This window comes from Callithrix jacchus, chromosome 3 (genome assembly GCF_049354715.1).
Source record: "Callithrix jacchus isolate 240 chromosome 3, calJac240_pri, whole genome shotgun sequence".
Taxonomy (NCBI): domain Eukaryota; kingdom Metazoa; phylum Chordata; class Mammalia; order Primates; family Cebidae; genus Callithrix; species Callithrix jacchus.
Window position 1 is genome coordinate 178,106,123 of NC_133504.1, and position 12,395 is coordinate 178,118,517.

Sequence of the window (12,395 nt, forward strand, 5' to 3'; positions counted from 1 at the left end):
TGGGGTCATTTGTTTCTTTCTCATACATTAGTTTAAGTTCCTTGAAGATTCTGGATATTAGAACTTTGTCAAATGGATAGATGTGAAAATTCTCATTTTGTAGATTGTCTATTCACTCTGATGATAGTTTCTTTTGCTGTGCAGAAGTTCCTGAGTTTAATTAGATCCCATTTGTCATTTTTGTTTTTATTGCAATTGCTTTTGACATTTTCATTATGAAATCTTTGCCCATGCCTATGTACTGAATGGTATTGCTTAGATTTTCTTCTAGGACTTTTATAGTTTTGGGTTTTACATTTAAATCTTTAATCCATCTTGAGTATTATGTCTAAATAAGGTGTAAGGAAGGGATCCAATTTCAATTTTCTGCCTATGGCTAAGCCATTTTTCCCAGCACCATTTATTAAATAGGAAATCCTTTCCCCATTGCTTGTTTTTGTCAGGTATGTCAAAAATCGAATGGTTGTAGATGTGAGGTCTTATTTCTGAGATCTCTATTATGTTTCTTTGGTCTATGTGTCTGTATTTGTATTTTATTTTTAACCCATTCATGTATATTTTATTTTTAACCCATTCAAGGTCACCAAAAGACTTGATCTGGTATATTATTTTAAAGGCTCAATCTGGCATTGGTATTGAGAATAAATTGTAGGAGGATAAGGATGGAGAACAGCTAGTAGCAGTAACACAGATGGCAAAGGAAAAAAGAAGGTGGATTCTGAATATAGTTTGAAGGTAGCAGCAGCTGGATTTGCTGATGAATTGGATGTAGTATTTGCAAGAAAGAGATGAGTCAAAGATGATACCAAGATTTTTTATATGTGTAACTGACCAAAGGAAAGAACTCACTGCACTATGGAGCTATGGGAAAACAGGAGGTAAAGTAGATTTGGTCTTGGGAAGAGGAATAAATCACGAATTCCGTTTTTGATGTGCTAAGTTTGAGATGCCTATTAGCCCCGAACAGGAGGCATCAAGTAGCCACTTGGGTATAAGCATCTGGAGTTTGGGCAAGGTATTAATGCTGGGGGCAATAATGAGGGAGGCTTTAGCTTTGGACAGTTTTTAAAGCCAAGAGCATACATAAAATCCTGTGAAGAGTGTGTGCAGAAACAAAAGAAGAGTTTCAGAGTGTCAGCCATGAGCCAGTCCTCTAGCAGAGGCCAGAAAGATGAGAGAGCCTCATCAAAGAGAACTGGGGGAGGGTAACCCCTGAGACAAGAGAAAAGGTACCCTGAAAGTTATTAATGATATTGACAAGAGGAATCATTTTAGAGGAACAATGAGGACAAAGCCCATTTATAGTAGGTTCAGGAGACTATGTGAGAAGAGAGGTGGTATCAGTAAGTTAGCTGGAGTTTGTGTATGTGGAGAGTTTTTCTGTAAAATGGAAGAGAGAAATAAAGCCATGGCTAGAGGATGCTGGGCAGTCAGGAGAGAGTATTTTGTTCTGAGGTGAGATTATCACAGTGTGTTTGTGGGATGCTGGGATGACCAAGTAGGCAAGCAACAATTGACAATGTGCCAGTAATTTCCCTCAGCCCGCTGAGCTCAAGAGATCCTCCTGCCTTGGTCTCCCGAGTAGCTGGGACTACAGGTGTGCACCACTGTGGGCCTGGCTAGTTTTTTATTTATTTATTTTGTAGCAACAGGGTTTCGCCATGTTGCCCAGGCTGGTCTCGAACTTCTGGACTCATATATTGGTGAGAGGTATCCAAAGCACAGGTGAGAGTGTGGGTAGGAGCTCCACCACCTCACAGAAGAAAGACGAAAAACACAGCTCTCAGGGTTAGGAGGTTCATGGATTTGGTGATGATGACATATGGATGTCCTTTTCTGCTGCTTCTCAGTGAAATGAGAAAAAAAAAAGTCATCTTCTGAGAGTGGGTGGGTGCTGGTAAACCTGGAAGGAGACCAGGAGAGCACATGGACTGTGGATTATCAGGGTGTCATCAAATGGTCAGGAATTTTTTTTAAAGGTCAGTTAGTACGTTGTGTTCTTTTCCCCACTGCTTAAATAAAGGGTGAAAGTGAGAAGAGCTGGGTTTGCCAGGGTTGAAGTTTGATGCATGTACTTGTGTTCTAGGATTACCATAATAAAGTGCCACAACTGGGTGGCTTAAACAACAGAAACATATCGTCTCACAGGCCTGGAGGCTGGAAGTCCAAAATCCAGGTGTCATCAGACTGATTTCTTCTGAGACCTCTTCCCTTGGCTTGTAAGTGGCTGTCTTCTCACTCTGTCTTCATGTGGTCTTCCCTCAGAACTCCTGTGTGTCCAATTTTCCTCTTTTTATAAGAACACCAGTCATACTGAATTTGGGTTCACTTTAACGACCTCATTTTAACATAATTATCTCTTTCAAGCGATTACCCTGTCTTCAAATACAGTCATATTCTAAGGTCCTGAGGGTTAGGATTTCAACATACGAATTTGCGGGGTACACCATTCAGCCTCTAACACCAGTAAGTATTATGGAGAAAAAAAATCAAGGAGGTATAGACTTTAAGCAAAGATGGGTTTTGTTTTGGGTTTTGTGGGTTGCTTTGTTTCTGTTTTTTGTTCTTTGTTCTTTGGTGGGGTTTTGTTGTTGCTTTTTGGGGTTTTTTTTTTGAGACAGGGTATTGCTCTGTCACCCAAGCTCTGGATGCAGTGCTGAGATCATGGCTCACTGCAGCCTCAAACTCCTGGGCTCAAGTGATCCTACTGCCTCATTCCCCCAAGTAGCTGGGACTACAGGTATGCACCACTACACCTGGCTAACTTTTTGTATTTTTTCATAGAGATGGGGTTTTACCATGTTGTCCAGGCTGATTTCAAACTCCTGGATTCAAGCCATTCACTCTCCTCAAGGATGAGATTTTAATAATGATCCATTGCATCTAAGTCCCACAGAAACTGAAGTGAGGGCAAAAGGAGGGTGAGAGATCACGAAAAGATGGGAGAGCTCATGGCTGGAAGGTCCTGAAGGGACCAAAGAGTTGATACAAGAAGATAACATTTGTACTTGAGTGCTTTCATAGGCAATGCAGACTCACTGTGTTCAAAACTGAACTGTTGATCTTTCTGTCAAACCAGCTCCTCTTCTGGTCTTTGGCATTTCCATGAAAAGAGCCAACATCTCCCTCAGTTACTCAAGCTAGAAATTTCAGTCTTTCACTCTTCCCTCCCCCTTATCCCACATATCCACATAGACATTGGTTCCTACTGCCTGAAAATTATTCATTAAATAACCATTTTCTTCATCTCCACTACCACCAACTTAGTCCAAGAGAAAGTTCACCTCCTCTCTCACTCAGGAAGAGCTTCCCCGCCATCCTCCCCAATCCACTCTTTCCACCTTCCTCCATGTATTGTCTACACCACAGCCAGGCTGGTGGGGTTTTTTTTTTTTCCAAGCTACCCCTTTTAAAGACATAAATTTTACAACATAATTCTGGCTCCCTCCCCTCTTGCTCTGGCAAGTAGCCTGTCGGTCAGCCTGGGTCTGCTTCTCCAGCTGCCATGAGAACCTCTGTCCCCGACAACTCCTATGCGTCTTCACTCTTGCTGGCCTTCTCTCTGCCCCCAACCAGCCCAAGCTCTCCTCTTCCTCTGGGCCTTCACAGATGTCATGCCCTCACCCTGCTTATTCCTACTGCCCCTTCGTGTCTCAGCTCTAATGCAACATCCTCAGGAAGCTTTTTCTAACCCCACTCAGCTCCCAAGCTAGGTTCTATCTGCAATTTGTTGTACACACTTCTCGCTGAATAACATAGATGCCAGCAGATCTCCTGAGACAATGCCTATCTCAGAGGCTCTGGTCTAGACCACCTAGCCCAGGAATGCACACTCTGAGAATTTTTTTTGAGGTGTTTCCTCCTCAGGAGACCGGAAGTTTGCACAAGGCTAGGTTGACAGCAATTGAAATTTATTCTTTTAGTACCCTGGAATCAAGTTGATGTCTATAAATGCTGGCGGAACAAACTGGTTTGTGAATGACTGAGAAATGTGGGTTTTGCCTCTGGATTCAATTCTGTCATTTCTGACCTTGCTGGTTCCCTGCCTTCTTCTACCTCCTCGTTCTGGGCATGTGCTTTCTTTCATGAGGGCTATAGGCCTATATATAGCACAAGGTTCAAAATCAGTTACCATGCAGGAAGTTTTGCCACCTGTTCTTTACAAAACTGAACTTTATAGTTCAGCTTTCCATCTTACGAAATTTATAACTTTCTAGCTTGTGAAATGAAACACCTAAGACCTGCTGTAAAACACACCCCTTTGAAAAGGCTATTTGTTTCTGACAATAAATATGATAAACATACATGGAATAAACGTCAAATAGATCAAAGTGCTAGATTCAGAAAACAATTATTTCTTCTTCCCTGAACTCCTCTCTTCCCATTTTAATGAACAAGCAGCATACACACACACACACACACACACAGAGAGAGAGAGAGAGAGAGAGATCTTTGTTGTTTCATAAAAATTACAGCATCAGATATACCCTGTTGTGTACCTGGCTTTCTTCACATATAATATATGTTGAAGACATTAAATATCAGCACATGTTGCTTACGAAATTCTTTTAGGTGACCCCTAGAATTCTATTGTATATTATGCTAGAGTTTACTTAACTAGACCTATATAAATGGGCACATGATGCTACCACAAATATTCTTGTAGCATATATTTTTAGGTGTTCAAGTACATACACTCCTAAACGTAGACTTCCTGGGTCAAAAAGTATAAGCACTTAAAATTTTGGAAGATATTGCCAACAAAAGGGATGATGCCAGTTGTGAGGGACAGTGCCTGAGAATGTGGGTTTTTCAACACTCACACAGTTACAGTTTCAAGTTTGTTTGTGTTCATTTCTGATTACTAATCATCAGGGATTTGGGGCAACTTCAGATTTAGTTCCTCTTCCTGTGCAATGTAGCGAACACCTGAGTGAATAAAACCTCAAGGAAATCCATAGACCTTTACTTCTGCTACATCACTTCGTTGTGAACATTCTCATTTTTCACCTTATCTTTCTGCAGGTCAGATGCTTGGCTACAAACATCTAGCACTCTGGTATATTTGAAGGGAAGAAGATAACACCTGCACAAGAAACTACCCAGGTCTTCCTACCACACCCTGTTGCTGTGATATGATTTAGGGCAAGTTACTAACATTTTAGAATTTCTATTTTCTCATCTGTAAAATGGGTACAGTGCAATGTCTACTCATCGGGTTGCAGTGGGGATTAATTGAGATAATATACACACCTAGAACAGGCTAGACACTCAACATATGGTAATATCGTGATTGCAGATTTATTTGTGCATAGTTATACTGCACTGAGGCTTGAAAAACAGCATATTCTGACATTCATTCATGCCACAAATATTAAGGACCCACCATGGGCCAGGTACTGTATTGAGTATGGAGGGCACAGAATAAATGGGTTTTAAGGAATCCCTGTATAGCACAGCACTTAAGGGCACTTTGCGGTCAGGTGGGCCAGGGTGGGCTTTACTATTTGGTCAAATAATAAAGATTCTCTGAAGAACAAGTTCCTCATCTGTCGAACAGGCTGAAAAATATCTGTGGGCGTTGTTATTGAATCCTTTGAGAGTTGAATCAGGTAATGTATACAGAGAACTTAGCTGAATGCCTGGCCCCTAGCAAGTACTCAACAAATAAGCACTAATACTGTAGTGGTGATGTAGCAAACAGGGGGAATCACATGAATTGGAGTAGTTTTTAGGAAGGCTTTGAAAAGACGGTGACACTACAGCACGGTGTTAAGGGCAAGCAAGGTTTGCAAAAAGGAGGAACAGCATTTAAGCAGAACTTTAGGGAGAAAAACAGGGTGGATTTGGGGACACCTGGGGACAAGAGGCATGACTATCTCCAGATCACAGAGCTGGTTAGTAAATACACTGGTTCTAGAATAAATATTACACGTGTTCTTTTTTTGGCCAACTTCATTAGTCGTTTTAAAATCATTCAATTTTTTAAAAAATCACATTTTAGTCATGCTTGGTGGGTCATGCCTGTAATCCCAGCACTTTGAGAGGCTGAGGTGGGTAGATCACTTGAGGTCAAGAGTTGGGGACTAGCCTGGCCCACATGGTGAAATCAGGACTCTACTGAAAATACAAAAGTAGCTATAACCCCAGCTACTCGGGAGGCTGAAGCAGGAGAATCACTTGAGCTTGGGAGGTGGAGGTTGCAATAAACTGAAACTGCCCCTCTGCACTTCAGCTGGGTGACAGAGGGAGACTGTCTAAAAACACAAAACAAAACAGCAAAAACATTTTAAAAAGTGGAAATAGAGAAAAGAAGAAAAATGCTCCCCCTCATAGCCCAACTACCATTGACATTTTGGTGGTATCTTTCCTTTTTAGCCTAATCTTTGATAGCTTTAAAAATGATTACAAAATATTATATTCATTTTCTAGATATATATAAGGAAATATATAATTAAATATATATTTCCTTTTCATATTTTAGTCCAGGGATCGAATATTGAGTGAGACCTTCCTTGGTTCTTTATCCAAAATTGCGACCCTCCCCCTAGTCCTTTTCCTGCTCCCTGCTGAGTTCCTTTCTTACCCCCCATCACCTCACGTGTGCTATGGTTTACTTATCTTGTCTATTATATGTCTATTCCCCTTTAAAACATAAGCTTCTGGGGACTGAATTTGCTTAACTGCTGTATATCCAGTACCTAAAACAGTGCATGGTGCTCAGTAAATATTTAGTGTATGAATGGATGAATAAGGGGATGGAAGTAAAAAGAATTGCGTCAAAGTGTGATACTCATCAACAAATAGTTGTGCAGTGCCCTCTAAGTAACAGAGACTTAAGGACGTACCTGATACAAAGATTGGTTTCCTTCTACAGTCTAGTAGGGGATGGAGGTGAGGTAGCAAAACTGTCCCCAAAATCAGAAAGTATAGGATGCATATGGTTATCCATGATATGAGCTTGTAAGGCAGACATGAAGGCCTGTAAAAGATGTCTTGAATTTGGAGTGTCTAAGCTGTCATCTGAAGGTTAAGGAATAGTAACTGGGTGAAGGAGGTGGGGCAGCAGGAGAGCTAAAAGGTGAGATCTGTTGAGCTTCAGTCAGACCTAAGGGAGGATGTGGCTGAGAAGTTGACTTCTCATGAACCCCTATCTTTACTCTGATTAAATAAACAAGGAAGCCTAGAAGGAAGAGCAGGAACCCGAGTGAATTAAAAGCATTTTGAGGCATCCTGCCAAGTTCTATTTATACTTATTTCATTAAAAATACAGAAAGAGGGCCAGGCATGGTGGCTCACGCCTGTAATCCCAGCACTTTGGGAGCTCAAGGCAGGCAGATAACAAGGCCAAGAGATTGAGACCATCTTGACCAACATGGTGAAACCCTGTCTCTACTAAAAATACAAAAATTACCTGGGTGAGGTATCGCACCACTGCACTCCAGCCTGGGCAACAAGAGCAAAACTCCATCTCAAAATAAAAAAAAAGAAATACAGAAAGAGTAGTAAATACAAGCTGCAGCCTTGCTTGGTTTATGATGTGGGAGGAGAAATCATGCAGCTGTCTTACATGAATCTGTTAGAAAGAAGTAGGTCACAGGTGTGATCTGTGTGGCATCAATGAGCATGCTTTTCTTTTGTTTTTGATATTCAGCATTTATCCATTCTTTTTTGTGATGATATTTTGACTTGAGGAGGCACAAAATATACGAAGGAGACAAAGATCTCCCTGAAGAAAACAGGTCAATTCTGAGCTTCCTGGTGACTCTCAAAGCCTTGTGAGAGGAGCAGTGTGTAGAAAAGGAGAGAACAATCCCTGGACCAACCAAAGCCCACAAGCTGCTGCATCCCGCACCCAATGCCTACGTCCCACCGCCGGTGCCAGCAAGCCCGAGAGAATGGCTGAAGGGGATGCTGAAGAAGATAAGACCAAGGTGAAGGATGAACCGCATGGCAGATCTGCAAGTTGTCTGCCAACCATGCCCCTCCAAAGCCAGAGCCGAAGCCTAAAAAGGCCCCTGCAAAGAAGGGAGAGAAGGTACCCAAAGGGAAAAAAGGGAAAAGCTGATGCTGGCAAGGAGGGGCTAACCCTGCAGAAAACGGAGATGCTTGAACAGACCAGGCACAGGAAGCTGAAGCTGCTGGGGATGCTGAGGGGAGTGTGTGCATTTTTGAAAACTGTGTACTTCTGGTGGCTGTACAATTTGAAATACTACTTTTTATCAAGTTCTGAAAATCAGAATTTTGTTTTACTCTTTTTAAAGCTATGTTGTTAGTACACAGAACACTTTGTTGTTGTTTTTGGAGGAAGGAGCATATGTCAGTAATAGAATGTCTCTGAAACTGGACTGATGTGGGGAAAACACCTTTCCCTTCTAGTTTTTAATTTTTTTTATTTTTCTTTTTAGTAGAGACGGAGTTTCACCATATTGGCCAGGCTGGTCTCGAGCTCCTGACCTCGAATGATCTGCCCACCTCGGCCTCCCAAAGCGTTGGGATTACAGGCATGAGCCACCATGCCCAGCCCCCTTCTATTTTGGAAAGACTTCCACTTGGTTCCCAGGAGGAGGGATTCCCTGACTTTGACCACATGGTCACCTTGGCACGAAAGCCTTATGGTATGGAAAAACAAATTCATTCATTTTTACGTCCTCTTCCTTTCCATCTTTCAGCATAGCCTTAACTCCCTTAACCCCAGACACCTGTTGGGACCTGACCCCTAATAATGGTTACCAGTGTGTCAGGCAGTCTGGACTTTCCAGTGAGGCCTCTGAGATGGTGCCCCTCAAAGGAGCAGCAGTTCCATTCAATTCTAGATTGTGGATCTTCAGATAAATTCTGCCATTTTTATTTCACTTCCTGAAAGTCAGGGTTGGCTCGTGAAAAGTTGTTAAAGAGCACGCTAAATGTGAAATGTCAACTTTCACTCTAAACTTTCCCTGTTCAGAGCATCAGTCGAAGATTTCATGGGTTTTACAGTGGCTTCCTGATTTTTGGCAGTTTATGGAAGAAGAAAGTTCGAAAGTTGTTGTAGACTGTTAATGATTGTCTACCCATGTCCTGTTGAAATACCATGACTGTTGATAGACAGTATCTTTAACAAAGCTAAACACAGTTTGGCTTAGGGAAAAAAAAAAAAGGCTCCCTGACAGCTGCCACAGACCTGCACCCAAGAGCATGTTTCCAGAAGTTCCCGCTACAGACCCTAAAGCCCCTTTGAGAACTGTAAGCCTTTGTTTCCACATTTACAGTATGAAAATCATCACGTTTACATGATGGCAGTGTTGTGAGGGTATTGTTCACAAAGGACCTGACACTCAAAAATGTTAGCAATTATTGCTGAAAGAAAAAAACAAGAATTAGGTAATGAATTGTAGCATCTCTCTTTTCTCCCTTATTCCTCAGCAAACGCGCAAAAGATGCTGTTGGCTTGTTGACAGGTGATTTTATCTGGTGAATCCGATGAAGACCCTGGATCTGTTGGTGAATGTCCAGCCTGTTGTTGCTGAGTTCGAACCATGGGAGAGGCAGTTGTTTATTCTGCAGGCATCGCTTGAGTGCCAGCCACATGCTGGGCATGGCTCTGGTGCTAGGGACAGAGAACTTGGTATTTCTGGTGAACAAAAGCAAGCAATTGCCCTGTGGACATGGAGCTGACCTGGTGGGGGAACTGAAGACAGACGGCACCCTCATGTCTAGAGGCTTTCCCAGGGAAATTGGCTGCTTTTGGCTTGATGTACACTCACATGTCTTGCAGCAAGCCTGAGCCACAGGGAGATTACATAAGATGCTCAGGCTCAAAGAGCTAGTGGGGGTGGAGAGCTGGTATTGGAGTCTGGGCTCTGGCGATTTGGGAGACGAGATATGGCCTGGCAGGAACCATGTGTACATGGTGAAGTAGAAAGAATAGTATAGAAAAATATATCTTTACTTAAATGGAAAAAATACATATATATATTCATGGAAAATATACATATTTTCAGTGGAAAAAAATATATATATATTCATTTAAGTAAAATCGGAGTAAAGATAGGAGCTCATGAGAAGTCAACTTCTCAGCCACATCCTCCCTTAGGTCTGACCGCAGCTTAACAGATCTGGTGACTTTTTAGCTCTCCCACTGCCCCGCCTCTTTCACCCAGTTACTATTCCTTAACCTTCAGGTAACAGCTTAGACACTCCAAATCTGAGACATGTTTTACAGGCCTTCACATCTGAATTACAAGCTCATATCATGGACAACCATATGCATTCTATACTTTCTGATTTTTTGGTACAATTTTGCCACCCCATCTCCATCCCCTATTAGATTGTAGAAGGAAACCAAACAATCTTAGTCTCAGGTGCATCCTCAGTGGCTAGTAAGTCCCTGGTGCTTAGAAGGCACTGTATAACTATTTGTTGATGAGCATCACACTTTAATGCAATTCTTTTTACTTCCATCCTCTTATTCATCCATTCATGCATTAAATATTTACTGAGCTGTTTTAGGTTCTGGCTTTATAGCAGTTAAGCAAATTCAGTCCCCAGAAGTTTATATTTTAAAGTGAAATAGATGTATAATAGACAAGGTAAGTAAACCACAGCTCATGTGAGGTGGAACTCAGCAAGCAATAGGATTGGGACTGTGGGGAGGGCTGGAATTCTGAACAAAGGACCAAGGAAGGTCTCACACAGAGGGTGGCACTTGGGTAAGAGTCTGCATAAGGTGAGGTGAAAGCTGGAGGAACAGGGCTCCAGACAGAGAAGAGCGATTGCAAAGGCCCTAAGGCAGAAGCAAGCCTGGTGTGTTCAGAGAACAGCAGAGGTCCATGGTACAGGAAGAATAAGGAGCAAATAAGTGGGAGATGAAAATAGAGATGTAATTAATTGTATGTGCCTCAGGGACCCAGAGATAGCTGGACACTAGTATAGAGAAGTGACATCTCCTGACATGTTTTATCAGGCTCACTCTGGCTGTGTGTTGAATGGAAATGGAAGTGGGTGCGGATAGAAACAATGAGGCCATTTTGGAAGCCATGGTGCCATATTCCAGACAAGAGATGATGGTGCCTTAAACTAGGTTGGCATCAGCAGATGCAATTAAATTCTAAATATATTTTAAAGATACAGCAGACAGGATTTGCCGATGGAGTAAAGAGATAATGAGAGCGGTCAGAAATAACTCCACGATTTTTGGCTTGAGCAACTTGTCATTTACAGAGTAGAGAAAGACTATGAGAGGAGAATTCATTTGGGGTATGTTGAGCTTAAGATGCCTGTTACGTGTCTAAGTGAAAATGTTGAGACAAACACCATACCACACCCCACAAAAGTTAACTTATTCGATCCTCATAAGAACCCCCACCATGAGGTAGGTGGTATTCTTGACACCATCTTACAGGAAAGAGACTGAGGCCTGAGGCCCAGAGAGGAAGAGTGACTTTTCCAAGTTTACCTAGCTGGTTGGTGGTGGAAGTGGAGAACTGGGATTCAAGCCTAAGCAATGAGACTCTGGAATTCATGCTCACTTTGCAAAACACACACACACACACACACACACGCACACACACACTCACTCCCCACCTCATTCTAGTCACTTAAGAAATTCCTTGCCCTAGGTCCTCATTGAGCCCATTTGTGAGCCAGTCACTGTGGGTGCTCTGATTACAATGGGTCTGAGCACTGTTGGTGCTCTGATTAGAATGGGTCTGAGTCACTTTCTGCGGGCCTGATCTTGGGAGTGGAGCCCCATATGGGTGAGAGTAAAGCAATGGGCAGCTCTCCAGAGGAAACTCAGGGTGTCATCACCAGAAACAGGACAAATAGATGCTGGGAAAAAAAAAATATATATATATATATATATCTTAAAACCTATTCTGATACCAAATTTAGCCCATCATACATGGACAAAGTTTATATATGAGCCAATCCTTATATGCATTTCAAACACACCCAGAACACCAACTTGTGCCAACATTTTCTCAACAGATTTTCTAATAAGATGTTTACTTGATTCCCTGCGACAATTATACTTTCCATTCTTATACTCTAACACAAAGAGGCTGAAGGTCAAATATCTCAGCTGAGGGGAGGAACACATTCTTGAATATTTAAGAAGCAGCTGTGAAATGCTTTCTCAATGCAGCATTTTTCAGAGCCAGCTAAAAACAAAAGCAAACAAAAATTCCAAAAGAAAGCCCAAATATAATTCATTGAAAGTAGGAATGCTAAATATCATTCACTGATTTTTTTAATCTTACTTTATTTTTTAGAGAAGCTTTACGTTTACAGCAAAATCCAGCAGAAAATACAGAGTGTTCTCATATGCTCCCTTCTCCCTACACATGCACAGTCTCCCCCACTATCCACATCCCACCCAGAGGGATACATTTGTTAATAACAATGAGCCAACA

General features: G+C 41.9%; 1 long non-coding RNA gene across 1 annotated transcript; it reads left to right on the plus strand.

Annotated features, from left to right (window-relative positions):
* The first annotated feature begins 7,710 nt into the window (after positions 1-7,710).
* Positions 7,711-12,166, plus strand: LOC108590982 (uncharacterized). The gene is made up of 3 exons (XR_001910738.4): positions 7,711-8,038; positions 8,409-8,618; positions 9,406-12,166. It is a non-coding gene; the product is annotated as an uncharacterized LOC108590982 (long non-coding RNA).
* The last annotated feature ends 229 nt before the right edge of the window (positions 12,167-12,395 follow it).